An 18,556-nucleotide genomic window follows, 5' to 3' on the forward strand; every position below is an offset into this window, starting at 1 on the left:
GCAATTATACTCCAATAAAGATGTTAAAAAAATAAAAATAAAAAACCCCCACAAAGCTTATTGCTTGGGACTTGTGAGTCACACAGTATTAATACCAATCCAGAGCCTTAAAGAACATATTCTTTCACAAATATCTGCATCAAATCCTAAACACTAGTCTCTGAATAAGAAGCAAAGGAAGAATACTTTTCCCTCTCACTAAACACAGCATTTGGCTCTCATCCTTCCTTCCAATTCTTAATGCTTTCAGAATTAAATCAAAAGTTCTCTCTGCCTCCAAATCAACTCTGGTGAATTCTTATATGAGTGGCATTTGTTTAAGATTTTTGAAATAATAGTAGATATGGAAAGTTCAAAAGGGTCTGAATAATTGTTAAATTGATAGTTTTAACAGTTTTCATTATAGTTGGGTAACTAGGCCTTGACTACACCCAGCTCCAGTAATAAAGAGATGTTACTGATGAAAATATGCTGCGTAGTGTTAAGAATCTCCCCAAATTTGGAAACTATAGCTCTAGATTAGATTATGAAAACAACTCAGTAAGTCAGATTTTGTGAAATGAATTTATAAGTGAAGTTCACCACATACGAGAATAACTTAGATTTCTTGTTCTAACTCAAAAGCATAGCTAAAAATTTCAAATTTGGGGTAACAGTACCAGTTCTTAATCCCTCCCATAGTCCTTCAGTAAGGAAAAAGTAGGTCATAAAATGGAAACAGCTTTGTTGACAGTGGCATTTCGTTTTAGCTGCCAATTTAATGAGAAAACAAAAACATATCACTGCTTGGATATGTACAGTGTACTCTAAAAACTAGACTACATGCATATCTGAACTGTGAAGAATATGCATTCAGGCTTTGTCAGATTTTCATCAAACTGACAGCAATGCTCTATGCCAGAAAACAATGATACTTTAAGATATGCAAAGAAAAAAATTTTCTCATAGATTTTACATACAGCAAAACTGATTTTCAAGTACAAGAGCATAAACAAACTCTTATGAACATGAAAGAACTCAGGAAATATTGTTCCCATGAGGCCTTCCAGGGGAACCTGATTTGAGACAATGACATAAGCACGTGAGGATGAGGAAGCGAAAGAGGAGAAAGGGTCTCCTGAAGGCACAGAGCCAGAATGTTGTGTGAAAGACCTTAGGAATGACAGAAACCTCATTCCCAACGGCCATCATGACCAGATCCATGAAGCACTGCCTGCCATCATGAGGTATCAAAAGCTAGGAATGTTAGATTCTTTGGTACCAAAGGTACACTTATTATGAGTCACAGGATCTGCAGAAACCCCAAGTCATGCCCTCTCTTTTAAATTACCACTCCCCCCTCAAGACTTCTTTTTTACATTAAAAAAAATAAAAACAAAAAGGTATGGGCGTTAAAACGAAGTAAACTTGAATTCAAATGCCAGCTCAACCACTTACTGTCTCACCCTGACCTAATTATTTAATTTCCTCAAAGCCATGATGTATTCATCTAAGAGACAGGAGTAATAAAAGCATCTATATCACAGAGCAGTTGTAGTAACTGAAAAAGACAGTGCAGGCTAACTGCATAGGTCAGTGTCCAGCATAAAGTGCTTTACAAGTATTACCTATTATTATCATTATAATCCACAAATCATACCTTAGTCTATCATAAGCAACATAATACATAAAAATCAGATATGTTCAAATAGCAAAAAAAAGTACACTTTATGTCCCAGATCAACTATTCATATATAAACTGACATTAGAAAATATCTGATGTTTAAGAGAATGACTGTCCTATGGATAATGTATTGAACTCTGAAGTTTTTCCAACTAGGCAAAACTATACTATTTAAATATTCTTTAAAAGCTTTTTTCATTTCTGAAATCCTTTCAATGACTTCTGAAACCAGCAAACCAAAAAAAAGTTTTAAATAAACTAGATATTATCAGACCATTTTAGTTGATTTTATATATATACATGTTTACTTATATTCCCAATATAGTAAAACCACTGCATTTGTCTGAATTACCTTCTCATATGTATAACTCCCTATTAGGACACATGAAGAGGTAACACCAGTGTTAGATAGCTTTACTGTCAAAAAACAGGTCACTTCACTACAAAAACCTCGGATTAGAGTCCAATCCATAAAGTTCCATTCTGCTGCCCAACTTGTCCTTGTTGCTGAAGACCCCGGCTGCTATTGTTTTACGTATGATAAAATGTACCCATTTTACATATACAATTTGACAAGCTATGACAAACATATACACTTGTGTAACCACCACCACCACAATATACAGAACATTTCTATCACTCCAAAAAGTTCCTCTGTGCCCCTTTGAGGATAATCTCCCCATCACCTCTAGACTTAGGCAAACACTCATCTGCTGTCAGAGTAGTTTTGCCTTTTCTAAAATTTCATGTACACAGAATCATACAGTATGTACTCCTTTGTGTCTGGCTTTTTTCACTTAGCATAATGTTTCAGAGATCCATCCATGTTGTGTTTATCATTAGCTTGTTCCTTTTTATTGCTTCCATGGCTCTTGAAAATTTTGGGCCCTCAGATTTGGAAGAAGGCTGAGGAAAGCCCAAAGAAAGTAGTTTAGGCTGGTATAAAGAACACATCACCAGCTACCTGCATGTGTCCATTAAAAGCTTGATATTATAAGGTTAAAGCATTTTCCCCCTTGACCCTAACACTGTCTTTTTCAGCTCAAGCTGCTGAAATCAGAGGGAGTTCATGTCCTACCTGTATTTGACTACCTGGATGATGAAACAAGGGCTAAAGGTAGCTTGGACTTTGTCATGATTTTATGCTTGTTCATTTTACTACAAGACTGACTTCATACATATTGACAGAAATGACCTTTCTTAACTTCAGCAAAGCAGCTCACGAATAAAATAACTGCTCTTCCTAATCCCAATAGTTTTTCAATTAGCAATGACAAAAAATAAGTTCAGGGCTACATGATTTTACTTCTGGTTGTTCTTTGTCCTCTTCTCCATCCTAAATAAATGACTCCAGATTACAAAAAGTAAAAATAAATAAATAAATAAAAATCAGAGAGCAAAGGTTTCATGAAGCTTTTGGAGAAAATTTTATTTGCAGGTTTGATTATCTAATCATTTTAGTGCTATGTTTATAAGAAATTAGTGAAGTAGAACAGAACATGACTCTAAAGTACAATCATAATCCTAATATTCACCAAAGTGAATTTACTTTACCCTGGAACATGGTCATAGTATGAACAACTTATCTAGAATGTTTCATACAGAGAATATTTTCTCAAGATATATAACCATTATCAGGGCTTCCCTGGTGACGCAGTGGTTAAGAATCCTCCTGCCAATGCAGGGGACACGGGTTCGAGCTCTGGTCCAGGAAGATCCCACATGCCGCAGACCAACTAAGCCCACGTGCCACAGCTACTGAGCCTGAGCTCTAAAGCCCACATGCCACAACTACTGAGCCCGCGTGCCTAGAGCCCATGCTCCGCAACAAGAGAAGCCACTGCAACAAACAGTAGCCTCTGCTCGCCGCAGCAACAAAGACCCAACGCAGACAAAAATAATAAAGTAAATAAATTTATAAGAAAAAGATACAATATATAACCATATCAGTACAAAAGTCCCCAATATTCCTGGCAAAACAACTCAAACACTGATGCTTTGCTTGGCAGAATAGGCTCCTGCTCAAAAAAATTAGCTCATGTATCAGTCTGGTCCTAAAAAGGAGGCTTCTCAAGACAAGGTACTTTGTGGCACTTCACACTACTGATAATTCCTCCCTTCCTGAAACTCTTGACACTTCTGCTGACTTTCAAAACACAATCATTCATGTTCATACTTTTTCCTTCAGCCTCCTAAATTCAAGAGGGAAGTGGGCCCCCCAAAACAGTAATTAGCCTTCAACCCAAAACATAGTATCTGCCCTCTGATCCAATCTCATTGCTTCAACCATCACTTCTAGATTGACTTCTCAGATGAATTTTAGTCTGGATTTTAATCATTAAGCTTGGTTGCTGTACACAGCTCTTTAAACATAACATAACCAAAATCTTCATCTCTGCCCCCAAACCACCTTCATATCCCAATCTAACTACTATTTGTATTAACTACCTGTTAATCTACCTATTCGTAATCTCTCTTTTAGTAACTTGGGCTAGAAACCATAAATCTTTTATATAAATCCAGTCACTGCACACCATGTCCCAACACATCTTCCATTTAAGTATCTCACTTGTCCTCCATCATAATCTTGAGCCTTATGACCTATTCTCTGGATTATCTAACAGCCTCCTAATTGGTCTCCCTGACTTCAATCTCCCCTTCCTTCAATCCACCTTACAGATTACCACCAACTTGATTTCCCTAAAACATACCTTACCTGTTCCCAAAAGATAAAGTTGCTTCCCACTCCCCAACTAAAATTGAGTACAAAATATCCAGTCTGGAACCTTCTCTAACCTGCCCAGCCGAGGACTTACACAGGCCACGTACATCATGCTTACTCCCACCTCACAATTTGCCCTATCTCTTTAAGCTAACCAAATCATTCAACACGCCTATGAAATAACATCTCCTCCTTGATGCCTTCTTCAACCTTTCACCCCACCCTCTCACCATTCCTATACAATCATTCATATTCCTTTTAACATTTTCACCTTCCTTATCCCCTCACATCCTAATCTGTGACCTTGGCACCTAGCAAGTATTGAGTAAAATACACAGTAAGGTAAAAAATACTTCTTCAAGAAAAGATATCCTGTCAGCCATTCCAACATTCACAAAAATATTATATTGGAAGACTGATTAACCCCTATCATCCACTGTAACATTTATTAAGTACAGGCAGTTCTGGATTTCCAGGAATTTTACTTTTTGCGTTTCACATTTAAAGCACCCAGACAACTACATCCACTTAACTGCAGACAGAGGACACACTAATGAATTTGTCACCTGGTTTGTTTCCAGATGCAGCATAAAGCATCCCCAACTCCCTACCTCAGTGGAGCCCTACAGCCCTTTTTAAAAGCATCTTTGACTCCAGGCCAGAATCCACTCCGCCTAGCTCTTCCTACAGGTCCTTGAGATTAGAGTCAAGGAAAGAAGCAGCAAGACTAAGCCCCGAGCAAAGGGAAGGAAAACAAATATACACAAAGGATTGTTAAGTATAAAGCAATCACTGTGTCCCCCTTCTCTCCCTCATATAACCATTCAAGCATTATTCTTCCAAGGATTCACTTCAATCCAAATACTTTTGGAGTCATTTTAAAACTGGCTTTAGGTTAAAATGTTTAATGTGTCATTTTATAGAGATACTGTCTAATTAATCCGTAAAAACTCTTAAACACGATTAACAAAACACCAGCATTCTAATGACAAAGTAAATCCATATCTATGCCTGTAAGATTCTGTCATTAAGAAAAAAACAGGGACTTCCCTGGTGGTCCAGTGGTAAAGAATCCGCCTTACAATGCAGGGGACACCGGTTCTATCGCTGGTCAGCAAACTAAGATCCCACATGCCGCGGGGCAACTAAGCCCACGCGGTGCCTCAACTCCAGAGCCCACACGCCCTGGAGGCTGCGCACCACCACTAGAGAAGAGAAAACCCGCCGGCAACAAACGATCCCGCCTGCTTCAACGAAGAACCCGAGGGCCCTGACACAGCCAAAAATAAACAAATAAAATTTTAAAGAAAGAAAAAAACCAACAAGAAAATAGAAAATAGGGGAAATGATAATAGCAAATACACAAAAGGGGAAATTTAAATGGCCAATAAACATATGAGAATGTTCATCCTCACAGTAATAGGAAAATGCAAAATTAAGGTCACAATGAAACATAATTTCTCTCTCATTACATTGAGGGGGGGAAGATTCTCAGTACCAAATGGAGACAAGGATATAGAGCTGTGCTGTCTGATACAGTAGCTACTAGCCACTTGTGACTAGTAAGAATCTGAAATGTGGCTAATGCAAATTGAGACTTGCTGTTAAACATAAAATACATGATGTAACTACGAAAAAATTTTAAGTTACATGTATGACCAACATTATATTTATATAGGACAGCACTGATATTGACATAGAGCAACAGGCACTTTTATATACCACTGGCCAGAGTATAAACTGGTACAGCCACTTTGGAGAGAATTTCAAAATATTTAGGTGGGTTGTAGGATAAGAATAACCTAAGTTCAGCAGTTATACTCCTAACTTTGTGCTCTAGAGAAACTCTCACACATATATACAAAAAGATGTAAATTATGTTTCAGCACGATTGTATATAAATACAAAAATAATCCAAATGTTCATCCAGAAACACTAGACAAAATGTGTTATGATCACACAATGGGATACTATGCAATACTATTTAAAAAGAGGAATAGATCAACAAGGAAAAACTTTGCAGAAATGTTAAGTAAAAAAAGCTAATTTTATTTAAAAAATTCCATATACAATCATGCTCAGCAACTATAAACTATCTTAAAACAGTCCTATACGCTATTTTCACATAGATACACATGGAGATTGTATATGTGAGGGTAGGCACAAAATTCAAGACAGTGGGAAAGAAACGATGGTATCCAGGAAGATTACAGAAGGGCTTCAACTATACCGATAGTGTTCCATACCCTAAAATAAGCTGGGTAGTGGGTACTTTATGTTCTTTATTCTTTTTATGCCTGAAATATTTGTTTTAATATATGATTTTGTATACCATGTATAGCACTATAACTGGGTATACTTTATGGTTTGGGGGACATAAGCAAAAACTTCACAATTTTAATCATGCGAAAAGCAACCTTTATACCTTGAATAACATCAGGATGCAGGAGAGGCAACACTTAAACACCAATTATATAAAACACCAATTTTATACCACTACTAGCAACATAATGAGAAAAACAGAAAAATACAAATCAGGGGTCAGCAAACTTATTCTTTAAAGAACCAAATAGTAAATATTCGGGGCTTTGCAGGGCCATATGGTTTCTGTCACAGCTACTCAACCCTGCCATAGTAGTGGGAAAGCAGCCAGACAGTATGCAAACAAATGAGCATGGCTGTGTTCCAATAAAACTTTATTTACAAAAACAGGCAGCATACCAAATTTGGCCAGTGAGCTACGGTTTGATAACCCCTGTCAAGATCCATCTTTAAAAAAGAAATCAAGGGCTTCCCTGGTGGCGCAGTGGTTAAGGATCTGCCTGCCAATGCAGGGGACACAGGTTCAAGCCCTGGTCCGGGAAAATCCCACATGCCGCAGAGCAACTAAGCCTGTGCACCACAACTACTGAGCCTGCGCGCCTGGAGCCTGTGCTCCACAACAAGAGAAGCCACCGCAATGAAGAGTAGCCCCCACTCGCCACAACTAGAGAAAGCCCACACGCAGCAAGAAGACCCAACACAGCCAAAAAATAAAATAAAATAAAAATAAAATAAAATAAATATAATTTTTTTAAAAAATCAATAAATCCATTAAGTCAAAGTCTGAAGGAGAAATGGATTTCTATAGTAACAAAGTATGCCATGAATTACCCAGCAATCAAACTTAGTACCACAAATAGTGCGACGCAATCATTTTGTACCTCCTGATGTGATGTAATACGAAGCAGCATCACCTATGAAGTATCCCGGCCAAATGTTTAACCTGAATTCAACGCAGTCTTTAGTTAAGTTTTAAACAAGTTTAAAAAAAACAGACAAATTCTGAATACAGGACATTTTACAAAATAATTGGTCTCTTGAGAAAGTCATTTTTTAAAACTGGTGTTTAAATTTAAAAGTGAATTGAGACACAACAGCAAATGCAATGTAATACAAGATCCTCACTGGACCTTGGTATGGAGGGGAAAAAACTATATACATCTGGATTGGGGATTACATGACTTCTGGGGATTAGATAATTGTGTTACGTACGATAAAAATATTTTAAGTATTGAGGAAAATGTCATTTTTTGGAGATTCATACTTAAGTATTTAGGGGTGAAGTACATGATGTCTATAGTTTATTTTTAAATGGTTCGGCAAGATTATGGATGAAGCAAATAGGGCAAAAATATAAAATACCATCGAATTTAGGTGGTGGCATATATGAACTCAATGTACTGTTACAATATTCCATAAGATTAAAAATTTTCATAATAAAAACACCAGAATGCAATGAGATTATATACTTATTAAATTTTTTTCATCAATCTCCTCCACAAATATTAGTCTTAAGTTTCCCTAAAAGCTCTCAAGGTCCTAAACTTTCCTAAAGTTCACAACCCTGATGTTTTTCCTTTTAAGCATCTGATTTCTAAAAGTGAGAACAAGGCAATTACAAGGTAAGACAATCTAATTATACTGCCATTTGACTTTTATACATTTTATAAAGATTCTTAATATATAAAACATACTGATAATTCCTTTATAGCATTTTTACTTTTCACTTTGTATAATAATTCATATACACGTTTATTCCTTTCCTCATACCACACATGGCAGACTCAGATAATCTTTGTCCCCCAAAGTATCTAACACTAGCAGACAATATTTACTTACTAAATAAAAATTGAATAGCAGGAAATCTGTGTTCATACCTTTAACACGTTAAGCATCAAATCTTTGAGAAGGAATGCAAACCTCCCTCCCCTCTTCTTACTCTCTATTCTCCTCCCCCTGAAAGATACTGTTTTTATGGGAAAATCTATTCAGCAACTATTTATAGAATATAATATAGATACATGGATAAATCTGCACACAAAACTAACACAGTTGTTGTCCCTGTGTTGCTTACACTTTGGTAGAAAATGACAATCTTAAAACAGAACTTTTTTTTTTTTTTTTTTTTTTTGCGGTACGCGGGCCTCTCACTGTTGTGGTCTCTCCCGTTGCGGAGCACAGGCTCCGGACGCGCAGGCTCAGCGGCCATGGCTCACGGGCCCAACCACTCCGAGGCATGTGGGATCTTCCCGGACCGGGGCACGAACCCGTGTCCCCTGCATCGGCAGGCGGACTCTCAACCACTGCGCCACCAGGGAAGCCCCTAAACTTTTAATTATTATAAAGTGCATGTAAAAGTTCCATCTTAACCAGTACGTGGGCCTCTCACTGTTGTGGCGTCTCCCGTTGCGGAGCACAGGCTCCAGACGCGCAGGCTCAAAGGCCATGGCTCACGGGCCCAGCCGCTCTGCGGCATGTGGGATCTTCCCGGACCAGGGCACGAACCCATGTCCCCTGCATTGGCAGGCGGACTCTCAACCACTGCGCCACCAGGGAAGCCCAGAACTCTTAATTTAAGAGTCAAAAGAACCTCAAGACATCAGATGGTCCAACCCTCTGCCTTAATGCAAAAATATTACATTACAGATTAAAGCCACTAAATTGGAGAAAGAATAAGTAACTCACAAAGTCACAGGATCATTAAAAGGTTCAGTGGGAACCTCAAACAGGGTCTTCTGCCTCCTGGTTTACCATATATCATTTAGTATAGCAATAAGAGAAAGCACTCAAATATTCCAAGGCTCTATGGTAATGACTACCTGGAATACCCCAACCCAACAATTTTATGAAATATCCTCACTTAACAAACAAGAACACTGAGGCTTAGAAACATTAAGTAACTTGCTTTAAATTACCCATCTACAGAGTGGTGGAAGAGGGATTCAAATCCAGGTGGTCTGACTTTAGAGTCTATGCTTCCAATCACCTTCCTCCTTTTGGAACTTTTTCCAAAAACATAGCCCACTCCTAGTACAAAGCTTTCTTACACTTAATATACACATACAAACATATGCAACAAAACAGTGCCAAGCATCCTACAGCATTACCTAAAAGCATAGAGTAGCAAAGATTCAGAAATATGTATCTAAATCTTTGGAAAAGACGCCTCATGCACATTTGTGAAACAGTAATTCTCACCTAGGTCTGTGGATGTAGACCAGTTTTCATTCTTAGGTGACTAAGAAGATAACAGATTTAAGGCCTAAAAACATACTCTTTTAATGTCATCACTGTTTGGCCAGCACCTCTGACCATCGTTCAAGTATAATCCTGAAGCTACTGCTATCTAGCATCTCCCAAACTCTGTTAGACAAAATATCACACAACCAGTTAACCATCACACTTATTTTTACCTTGTTAGATCGTTTTCAGTCCTCTTAAAACCCAGGGTCAGTGTTATTCCAGACAGCTCTCTATAATTAACTATGCATTTCTACTCCTTTATATTCAAAATATACCTTATACCTGACTCCGTAACTTGGCCATGTAATATATATCCGAACCAAAACAAAAGACCCACCTACATGAATTCTACTTTGTAGGATGGTCATAAAGTCTGAAAACATAAATATTATTTTAACATATTCTATAACATCAGTAAACCATTTATTGTGTATGCATCTGTGTTTCCAGACCTGGTAGCCACCCTGTACTTAAATAAAAATCAAGTAAGCAAAGACAGAGGCAGAAAAAGCAACACAAATCAAAAGTACAACAGCAAATAACCTGAACTAAAATACAAACCTACCTCTGAGAAAAAGACTCAAGATGTAAGATAAGAGCAATAACATTCTAAATCATCACTTAATCCTTATAAGCCTCTACTTCCCTTATGAACTAGAGTTAGATTTTATAAAACAAAAACAAAATGAAAGTAAAACTTAACTCTATTATGTACTGAGCTAAAAGTTACCATTTCACTTTCACATTTTGATTCAAAACACTCCAGAAGAGCTGAACATAAAGAAGTTAAACTCAGTTTCCTTACATTTAGGACCTAGAACCACCAAAGCTTTAATTAAATTCTGAATCATATAAACAAACTCAATTATAAGAGATAATTTAAGAAATCAAGTAAGGTTGTTTTTGTCTTGTTTTTCCATCTAAAATACAGGCACTCAAAGATGTCCAAATGTTGAACAGCTTCATGAACCTGGTCTGAATTACAGTACTAAATTTAATATATTCAAAAGTACAAGTTCTTTTGCACATCAATTTTGATAAAAGTGATAAACACATTAAAAGTGAAACTAGAAATTTGAAGGCTTATTTGAGTGCTATAAAGGAGGTATCTTAGGTCATGAATGGAACTAGTGTTCATTTTTACATTGGGGCACTGAAATAAACACAAGTTGATTTGCTTTAAAATAAAAAACCGATCTCAATTCACTGCAGCAAGCAAGATCACATGAAACTCTAACTCAATGACTCACTAATGAAAGCAAAAGACCATTATGCATTAAAACAAAAACAAACATCAAAGATCTCTCATGCTTATAAGTGTGCAATGTTTGCGTAAACTCAAGAAGAGCCATCTTTACCAAACTGGATCATCACTAGTAAAGTTAAAGAACAGAAGTAGAAAACTAAGCACCTACTTCATCATAAGTGCAAGAGGACATCCTCATCCAGAAACTTACAATGCAGGAAGACAAAGACACAACTTCAAGTAATATACCACAACTACGGAATTAAGGGACGCAGTGGCTATATACAGATCAATATGAGCACAATAAACCTAAGAGACAGATTGACTCCATCAGCTATCTTCAAGAGAACGGTCTTATAACTAGAGACAGAACAGCAGTCACAAATCAGTGACAGTATTTCAGACACTACTGGCCAACCATTAATCTTTCAGCTATATTCGCAAAAGAAGAGAAACAACAGGGTCTTTTCTAAACACAAATAATAACATATATTTTATAGGTACATCCCAAGTTATTTAAACCAGACTTGTTAAAAGACCTGTTTACCCTCCTCCCATTTTCCCATCTTTTCTCCCATTCTCCTGTCCAAGAACCCCTCTATCCAAAGTTGGACAGTACATGGTGTTTCCCCCAGCTTCCCTCATGCCTAATGTAGGGATTTCTTTTTTTATCTTTGGCTCACATTTTAATCTTAGGTACAACAATATTTCCCCCTTCCTACTTCCTCTTTTCATATTCCAGTTTTTGTCCAGTTACAGAAAAACTCTTCTTCCCTCTCTCTTGTCAAAAATAGTAAAGCTCTAATCATAGCTTCTCAGCAAAGTGTAGAAAACACCATACATGCCAAATCCCACTCATAATTAAATCATCCACAAAGGAAGCAGAGTTGTAATGTAAATTAAGGAAGAGTTTGTTATCGGAACAGAAGATCTCCGAGGGCAGGGATTGTGTCTATTTTGTTGGGCCTCCTGCCTGGAATGGAACCTTGCATATTAGAAGGCACTCTGAATGCAAGAATAATTGGGGCGTAAGAGGAGGGTAGCCCACAGACTAAATACTATTAAGCTCTACTGAATTTTTTTACTTCTCAATGGGTTGGTAGCCTAGAGAAGTAAAAGTAACAAGAAGCCTCTCATATCTAAACTTGATCTCCCACACATTCTATCATTTAGAGTTGCTTTGAGTTTAATTATTTGCTCTTTGTAAGAGACTAGGAAGGGCCACCTGTGTTCAATAGATAGCACCAGTTCCTTAACTCAGAGTTGATTGCTTTAATCAGAAAAGGGAAAAAGAAAAACTCTTTGCCAAAATAGCTTAAGCACCCATGAGTAATATGGACACTCCTAGATTCTCCTATTCATAAGAACATCTATTAACCATCCCTTTTCAAGGTTAGGAGCGCACTTATACATACCTACACCAAGAAAATGCAATTATACTTAAGAATCAGTGACATTACCCTCAAGCTTTTAAAAGTTCTTTGAAATCCTTCAGAACTTCACAAATTTATCAAACCTACTTCTCAGGTATGTACTACCTATCAAACAAACTCTATACACTTGGCTTTTTTCTTATATAACAAACTTGATTATACCTAATAACATAACCACATTTGACAACAGTTTTCCATGAAAGAAAAGGTTTTTCATATTTCTTTCATACAAATGCACTTTTCATTCACAGCCTATTTTGAAATGGAGATCATTCTACATAGACAAAAAGCACCAGCAATACCAGACACAGGTCTTACCCTCCCTATATCACTACCAGTAATTGGTCCCATCTCTAAAAGTAAAACAAGTTCCTTAATATTAAATACAAGTCTTGCAATGTTTCTCTCTCATCTAAACTTCAGACCATGTTTTAGTAGATCTTCTTTTATTCAAAAGGATGCAAAACAAGTTTTCCAACTAGCATTATGTTTCTTAACTTTAAGATCTTTAATTTTCAAGAAATAAATCAATTTAAAGCCAATAAATATAATCTTGATATTTTAACATACTCCAAAAGAAAACTATGAATCCATTTTTAGCAAGTTACTATTAAACTACTTATTAAGTCATAAAAGCATGAAATTGGCAAACTATGCTTTAAATGTTACAAATCATGTTAAATGTCTAAATATATGAACAAGCTAAAACTACAATTGATTGTTAAACTACTGGGTTCTTCAGTAAGTTATTACGAAGGGTATCATGTTAAGATATTGCAGATGTGGTCAGAAGTTAGCTGTAGTAAAAGAAAAAAAAAATTTACTTGAGAAATTCTGTGTCATGGCTTACCATAATTCAGAGCAAAATGTTTATGTCTGTCATTAACATTAAACTTAAGAGGAGAAATAAAACACTTGAAAACTTAAAAAAAAAGGTATGAGCTACCACATGGTATTTGTTTCCTAGGTTGCTAGATGATACTAAAAACTAAATCTCAAAATCTTCATAACACCTGAGAAATGAAACTACAGTAGATAGACTACACTTTTGGAAAGCTTTATACCTTTATCAAGAATTCAGTGAAGACTTATTTTTATAACACTGATTCAACTACCTAATCAAATCACTCTAGTCTAAATGGTGGTGGTCTGGTCTGGGGACAAACCAGAGAGACAGAATGCTGAAAAGTGTAACTCAAGTCAAATCTAAACAAGGAGGTTAAATCACCTTAGAAATGTTTCATTTGAAAAAAAGATTCAAAAATGGCTAATCAGAGATATAAGCATACTTAAATTAGTTGGAAAGATCAAAAGTTATTTTATTTTAAATCAATGTTTTGATGTAAAGAAGTATCACCAACAAAGACAAGAATAAAAAACAGATTATGAACCCCATGTATCTTTTTTTTTTTTTTTTTTTTTTTTGCGGTACGCGGGCCTCCCACTACCGTGGCCTCTCCCGTTGCAGAGCACAGGCTGCGGATGCGCAGGCTCAGCGGCCATGGCTCACAGGCCCAGCCGCTCCACGGCATGTGGGATCTTCCCGGACCGGGACACGAACCTGTGTTCCCTGCATCGGCAGGCGGACTCTCAACGACTGCGCAACCAGGGAAGCCCCCATGTATCTTTTTCTTCACCTGTACTTGTTAGATCAGCTGCTAGAAGCTGATGACAAGCTCTGTTACTTTATAAATTTTATGACAGTCAAGCAAAAACTATAAAAATCAATACTCCCCAAATCGACACTATTTTACCTTCACCGTTCAGTTTGAGTACAGGATAGTGAGATGGGTAGTAATCCAGATTACACTTTTGTAGTTTTCTCAATTTCTAGGAATCTTATTCATATCCCCAATTACTCAATCCTCCTAATCCACAGTGTGAAAAATCATCAAAAATCCATATTCCCCAAAATTCTCTTACCACTCATTGTAATTTTAACCTAAGTATTACTTAAATAAATTTTCCTATTAGAATTTTGGAACTTAAAAAAATTTTAACTCTTAGAACTCTGATACTTCAGTTGTTTCCCTACTAATTTTTCCTTAAATCAGTGAACTGTGAAAGGCATATTTCACAAAAAAGTAAAATGCCATGTATATTTTAATAAGTGAATTTTATTCACCTTATTAATATCTTATGAAGGACTACTGTAGAGTTCTATTTTATTTACCTTCTATGCTAGATAATGTCAAAAAATACTTTTAAATAATTACGTATAATATACAAATATTCATATAATGTAGATAATACATGTAACTACCACCACTGAGTATGGGGGGGAACATTCACTCCCAGTATCACGTGCAATAAATGTTTACCAATCCATCTACAAGGACATGTTTGCAATCTTTCCACTACTGGCTCAGCCAGTTTTCAATGAAACTCCACAATCGCTAAACAATACTATGGCAAATTCTACTCCTCCACGAATGCCAAGAGATAGTGTATCAGCGTCACATTTTAATTCAAAAACTCCATAAAAAAAAATGTACGTTATAAGAAAATAAACTTTCAACGACAGCCACTTTTTCTGACCTCGTCAACTTGTGAATGAGGCGTTCTTAGAAGCACAGATATTTTAGACACTATATTATTCCTTCAAATGCTGTAATCTTAAGGGATTTGGTAATTACATGTGAATTACTAACATAAGCTAATATTTACTGACCTATCAGACAAACTGAAAAGGCTTTCACCTGTTCCTGGAGTCTTTATAGAAATCACCCAGTATAAGAAAACAGGTGTTGAAAGCTCTGATGGTCACATCACAGAGAACAATCACAACATGAACAAATCCAAAGGGTAATGTCCAAGAAACTGGGGAAATCTTAACTAATGGGTATGAAAGATCAAATAAAAATACTATTCCATGCTGACAGTGCAACATAAACACTGCAGAAACTGTAGTAAGACTTTTTATGAGAGCAAAAATAAATGAAGAGGAAAAAAGACAAACAACCATTTAAAAAAAAAAAGATAAAGAAGACACTGAGAGAAGGTAAGAAGCACAGTAAAAATCAGGATTATCCCTGAAAGAAAATCTGTTGACTAACAAAATCTGTTCTAAATACTAAATAAAAGTTCTAATGAAACAACCCATTGTCCATTCAAGAAACCTACAATATTATTCCTTTAAGAAATTACCATTTCAGGGCTTCCCTAGTGGCAGAGTGGTTAAGAATCCACCTGCCAATGCAGGGGACATGGGTTCGAGCCCTGGTCTGGGAGGATCCCACATGCCGCGGAGCAACTAAGCCCATGTGCCACAACTACTGAGCCTGAGCTCTAGAGCCCGCGAGCCACAACTACTGAGCCCGTGAGCCACAATTACTAAAGTCCACATGCCTAGAGCCCCTGCTCGCAACGAGAAGTCCCGCACCGCAACGAAGAGTAGCCCCCACTCGCCACAACTAGAGAAAGCCCGTGGGCAGCAACAAAGACCCAATGCAGCCAAAAATAAATAAATTAAATAAATAAATTTTTTTAAAAAAGAAATTACCATTTTAATAGTAAAACTGCAACTGTATCTTTTTAAAAGGCTATACACTTGGAAAAGACTACTATAATAATTAGAACAACTTGCCTCACCATTTATTTAGAAATGCTCTATTTAAAAGCAGGCCAACAATAGGAACTTTGCTATTGCACAACAGAGAAAGTAAATGAAATAATGTCTATTAACATTCAGTGTTGATAACATGTTTCTGCATCTCCTAAAACATACTGATCTACGCTAACCTGAACAATTTACCACTTCCACATCCATGCAGTAGCTCAAATAAAATGAGTTCCTGTGTTAATCCCACAGTAAATCTCGGTAATTCTCACATCACAGGAGTTGTAAACGTTTGTTAACAGAAAAAGAATGTTTTTCCCAAAATAGCTACATAACTCTTAAGACTACTCAAATTCCTAAATAATCCTTTTTACAAGACTCCCACCAACTTTATTTTGATACATTAAACATGTGGAGCCTATTTTAAAAGGTATTTAACAGTGACTTCATCAAAACAGCTTCCTAGTTGTTCTCATGTCTTTTTTCTAAAGTTTTCAAATTGTTTTTAAGCCAACTTGAATAGTGATGAATGTGAGCCGCTATCAAAACGCTTAAGAAGCATTCTGCCAAACAAGATGGGCAAAAATGTTCTAGATCTGCTCAATCTGACATTAGAGGTCATGCAACTTGAAAAATGAAATAACTATTTCCAACACTCATTGAGCCCTTCATTTTAAACATAACTTCAGGGCTATTTCCACACTCTACATTTAATAATACAATTTTTTAAAAAGGATGTTAGGCTCGGTGAAATCAGAAACTGATCTGCCACTTAAAGCTGGTGAGTCTATTCTTAATGGGCCTCTGGTAGATTTGGGATACTGACGATAGCAGTTTCATTTAAGAACTTCACTAGTAAAAAGAATGACACCCGAAAAGGATTGCTGGGGAAGACAGGGAAGAGAAGACCGGAGTCTCCTGAGAAGAAAAAGAGAAACGATTTAAATAAAGTCGCTAAGGAGGAAGGAGGTGGTGAGACGCGCAGACAGAAGAGCGAGAAAGAAGATTTAACGAGGAAGTGAAATGGAGCGCAGAGGAAGGCAGAAGCTAATGAGGAAACAAATGGGAAAAGGTAGTGTTTTCAAACAGGCATGCACCAGGAAGGGACGAGTTACGGCCTGGAGTAGCCCCAGTGCTTTCAGGTGAAAGAGATGCTCGCAGAGAACAGGGACAAGCAGTTTACTTCCAGGCTTTCGAGCAAACTAAAATTCCCTGCCCCGAACCTCTCCCAGCCTCGGCCGAGCGCGGAGGCGGCGGCTGGGGAAGGGGCCTAGCCAGGAGCCAGGCCCGGCGTTCCGCTCCTCTGGGCTCCGCGGCCGAGGGAAAGAGGCTAGGATTAAGCGGGGAGAGGTCCCGGCCGCAGCTCGGCGGCACCCCGAAAACGGTCCGGGGCCTCGGCGGTGCCCGCGAGCCGTTCCCCCTGCGGCGGGGCGCCCAGCGGCCTTACCTGGGGCGAGGGAGGGAGGCGAGGTCTAGAGCGTCCGCTCGCGCCCGCCGCAGAACCCCTCTGCTGCACTCAGCCCAGGCTTCCAACGGAGGCGCGACCCTGGCTCAGCCGCCGCTTCCCCCTCGGGGTCTTAGCCACCGCCTCCGCCGCCTCCGGGGCTGTTTACACCGTTGGGCCCCGCACGCCGCCGCCGCCGCCGCTGCCGCCTTCTCTCCACCCTAGCGCCGTTGCCGATTCGGCCGCCGCCACCTCCTCCGCCGCAGCCTCGTCTCTCTGGAGCATCTTCCAGCCACCGAACCCTGAGAAACAGAGACTCCAGCCGCGCCGGCAGGAAACTCCCCCGCAACTGCTAGGGGGACGAAGCGGTCAGAACACCGGCGGCTTTTCCGCCATTGAGCAGCAGCCGCTCGGCTCCTTCTGCAACCCCCCTCCCCGCACCCTGTCCTTCCCCGCCCCTCGGAGAGCCCCACCCCCAGCTCCCACCCATTGGCACGCCGCGCTGTATCTCGCTGTACCCGGTTTGCTGGACGGCCCGTCAATCACCGCCCTCCTTCCCAGTCCCGCAGCCCCTGTGCCGCCGTCCTTAGTTTTCCCCGCCCACAATGCCCCTCCTCTGTGTTCCTAATTTCCCATTGGGCATCAGTGACCACCTTCAATTGGCAAGGTCAACTATCCATCAAACACCGCCCACTGAGTGAGACCCAACCCTTCATTACCCTTTACTTCATTCAGCCCCGCCTCTGCTGTACCTCCGGACGTCAGGGACCAACCCACCCTAACAGCCATACGTAGAGACCGTCGTCAATCAAATAACGCCCACCTGCGCTCCGCCTCTCAAAGCCCGAGTCCTAGCGATAGTCTTTTCTTATTGGTATAAAGGGTGGCCCGAACTCTCAATCATTGGCTTTCTCTACATGTCCG

At 38.6% G+C, this 18,556-nt stretch overlaps 1 protein-coding gene across 4 annotated transcripts in view; it reads right to left on the minus strand.

The window, feature by feature from the left end:
* The window catches only part of PPM1B (protein phosphatase, Mg2+/Mn2+ dependent 1B), an 80,364-nt gene extending 62,303 nt beyond the window's left edge, over positions 1–18,061 (minus strand). For all 4 annotated transcript variants that reach the window (XM_060168944.1, XM_060168946.1, XM_060168945.1 and 1 more), the window contains exon 1: positions 17,636–18,061. The gene's annotated coding sequence lies outside the window, so the exon portion shown is untranslated. The remainder of the gene's footprint in view (positions 1–17,635) is intronic.
* Between the last annotated feature and the right edge of the window lie 495 nt (positions 18,062–18,556).

The sequence above is a fragment of the Lagenorhynchus albirostris genome, chromosome 13 (assembly GCF_949774975.1).
Source record: "Lagenorhynchus albirostris chromosome 13, mLagAlb1.1, whole genome shotgun sequence".
NCBI lineage: Eukaryota > Metazoa > Chordata > Mammalia > Artiodactyla > Delphinidae > Lagenorhynchus > Lagenorhynchus albirostris.